Here is a 3,956-nt window from a genome sequence, read left to right on the forward strand (position 1 = left end):
AGACAAATTTGTATGGTTGGTTGTAGTGTATTATAATTATATATATATATACACACACAGGTGAAACTATCCCCCGCCGGACACCATCCCGGTATTTCTAAATCAAGGTTTCGGGGCCTGAATTTTTTATGTTACTAGGTAGACCTAACAATCAGGTATTAAAATAGGACTTTTAATTATGATGGGCTCTAGGCTAGGCCTAAAGTGTAGGCTAGCCAGCCTTTGTTGAAAGGGCACTTCATGAAAAGGGGGGTTCGTTCGAACCCCACTGGCTACGGGCTTGGGGTGGGTATGATAAATTACTAACCGGGAAATTATTACCTTTTCCCCCCAACCCCCCGATCCAAGACTCATGTTACGCGCCTGATTCGGTCTATACTTTGTATAGGCCTACTGTAGGCCTAAAGTTTATATACGGTACTGTACTTTATTTTCTTCAGACTTTTTGTTTAAGTAACTCTGTGTATCAACTCAAAGAAACCAGGGAATAGTGTTTAATAATGACAGTGAATAAATGAATCTCGAATCTTATAGAAGCGGTTTCCGGGAGTAGGAGCGGTTTGGCGCAGCGGTTGCGGGATCTGCTTCTTTGAGGTCGGGTTCAATCCCTCGCTGTGCATTTCGATTGTGTCCTTAGGCAAGGCACTTTACCTACATGATACGGTTGTGTATCCCTACCCAGGAGTACAAGGACGTGGGTCCCTGGTAGGCGCAAACACAAAATGCGCTGATTACAGCTGCAACATTATGCAGTATGTGTTCCATTGCTTGATACAATGACAGGGGTAATAATGTGAAGCGCTTAGAGGCCATGCTGGTATTAAGCGCTATATAAATCTAATATATGCCTATTATTATTATTATTATTATTATTATTATTATTAGGCCTATTATTATTATTGATTATTATTATCATTATTATTATATTACTATTAGAATAATGGAAGAGAGAAGTGCGATATCCTTATTGGTTAGCTAGTTGGTGGTATAGTGTGACAAGAAATCGTTTGACAATAAAATTTTAATTCAACAAATAGGCTAGGCTCCGTAATAATAATAATAATAATAATAATAATAATAATAATAATAATAATAATAATAATAATAATAATAATAATAATAATAATAATAATAATAATAATAATAATAATAATAATAATAATAATAATATTATTATTATTATTATTATTTAGATGACAGATCTCAAATAGTTCAAATTAATTCGGTGCGATCTTATCCCATGAAAATGAATATTGGTATACCAGAGGGATCTATTTTAGGACCTCTTCTTTTTAATATCTTTGTGAATTCTCCACCTAATGTAATCCAAGGCAAATGTGTCATGTATGCTGATGACACAACTATTCTTTGTATTTTAATTCTGTAACCCAATGGTTCAATAATAATAAATTAATTTTAAATACACAAAAAACAAAATTTATGATTTTTTGAACTTCTCATTTACTTCCTAGATTTTCGGATATTGTCCTTAAATACAATAACACAAATATTGAGAAGGTCATGTCTATGAAATATCTTGGTGTCATTTTTGATACTAACTTATTATGGGCCTTGCATATTGATAATATGTCTTCTAAAATTTCGAAAAGAATTGGTGTGATTCGTCGTGTCAAACAATACCTTCCATTTAAAACTATAAATATGTTGTCAAATACAACTGTAATGCCATTATTTGATTACTGTGATTGCATTTGGTCCAACACAACAAATAATCACTTAAATAAACTTCAAATTCTTCAAAATAGGCTAGAAAGAATTTTTTTTTTTTTTTTTTTTTTTTTTTTTGAATGAATGAATTGGGATGGAAAAGATTGGTCGACAGATAGAATGAACATCTTCTATTATTAACTTTCAAATGTCTAAAAAAGGCTCCTTTTTATTTGTGTAATAAATTTATCTTTAACAACAATAATCACCCTCAATGTACTAGGAATAAGTCTAATAACAACTTGATTGAACAAAAATAGAATCGGGTACAAGGCAAAAGGACATTTTTATATCGTGCAACTAAAGCATGGAACATCCTTCCAAATGAAATAAAAACAATATTTAATGAACATTCCCTACAGTCTTTTAAAAATCATTTAAACAATATATAATTTTAACTCTGTTTACTCTCTTCTTAACAAAATATGGTATCAAAATTTTACTGATTTTCATTTTTCCTCTTCCCTTTTTGTTGCTAGTTTTAAGCTTTTTTTTTTGGTTTTTCTTTCGATGCTGTAGTTTTTTTAAAATATTTATGTACAATACTACACTTCAAAAAGATCTTCAATTAAATTTTAATTCTGTAACCCAATGGTTCAATAATAATAAATTAATTTTAAATACACAAAAACAAAATTTATGATTTTTGGAACTTCTCATTTACTTCCTAGATTTTCGGATATTGTCCATAAATACAATAACACAATTACTGAGAAGGTCATGTCTATGAAATATCTTGGTGTCATTTTTGATACTAACTTATTATGGGCCTTACATATTGATAATATGTCTTCTAAAATTTCGAAAAGAATTGGTGTGATTCGTCGTGTCAAACAATACCTTCCATTTAAAACTATAAATATGTTGTCAAATACAACTTTGTAATGCCATTATTTGATTATTGTGATTGCATTTGGTCCAACACAACCAATAATCACTTAAATGAACTTCAAATTCTTCAAAAAAGGCTAGGAAGAATTCTTTTATCTGTTGACATTCATACTCCAATTCTTACAATTATGAATGAATTGGGATGGAAAAGATTGGTCGACAGATAGAATGAACATCTTCTATTATTAACTTTCAAATGTCTAAAAAAAAAGGCTCCTTTTTATTTGTGTAATAAATTTATCTTTAACAACAATAATCACCCTCAATGTACTAGGAATAAGTCTAATAACAACTTGATTGAACAAAAATAGAATCGGGTACAAGGCAAAAGGACATTTTTATATCGTGCAACTAAAGCATGGAACATCCTTCCAAATGAAATAAAAACAATATTTAATGAACATTCCCTACAGTCTTTTAAAAATCATTTAAACAATATATAATTTTAACTCTGTTTACTCTCTTCTTAACAAAATATGGTATCAAAATTTTACTGATTTTCATTTTTCCTCTTCCCTTTTTGTTGCTAGTTTTAAGCTTTTTTTTTTGGTTTTTCTTTCGATGCTGTAGTTTTTTTAAAATATTTATGTACAATTTGTTTTGTCTTTTACTCATTAGTTTTTGCTTTAGGCCTAAGTTTAATTTTTTTTTTTTTTTTTTTTTTTTTTTGTTTTTTCATTTTGGTTTCTCTTTTATTCGTTTTACTTGTGATCCACTTGTGATGCCAGTGCTACGTCATTCAAAGTGTGAAAGTGTTATCACACAAAAGACAGAAATAAATAAATAAATAATAATAATAATAATAATAATAATAATAATAATAATAATAATAATTTATTCACTTATATTGCGCAAATTCCATAAAAATATGTTCAAATGACGCATTACAGAATTATAAAGTGAAGTAAAATAGATTAAAATTGACAATTCAATATTATAGAAAACCATTAAAATTCCATTAAATTCCGTAAAAGTTACTTCAAATATAATAGTGTTAAAAATCGTATCAACCATAGGCGAAGAGGTATATTATTATTAGGTGTATTATGAACACTGGAACTCTAAGTTATGAACTATTCAGATGTAACAATTGAACCTAAATCGTGACATAGGAAATAATTCCAAAAAAAACAATTGAACCACAAAAGGGCGTATGTTAGTGTCGTTTTTGTCATCATCGCGTTGTTCTAAAATTCTAGGTGTCCCCGTGACAGAAGGTGTCTCCTACTACTGCGCATGCGCTGCAACTATAATTTCATGTTTATTCATGTTATCGAAAGGTCCACTGATTAATCTCAGATAAGAAAGTATAATACATACTCCAAGTATTGAAATAC

The sequence above is a fragment of the Anneissia japonica genome, unplaced genomic scaffold (genome assembly GCF_011630105.1).
Source record: "Anneissia japonica isolate Jap-2015-1 unplaced genomic scaffold, ASM1163010v1 scaffold263_len647688_cov178, whole genome shotgun sequence".
Taxonomy (NCBI): Eukaryota; Metazoa; Echinodermata; class Crinoidea; order Comatulida; family Comatulidae; genus Anneissia; species Anneissia japonica.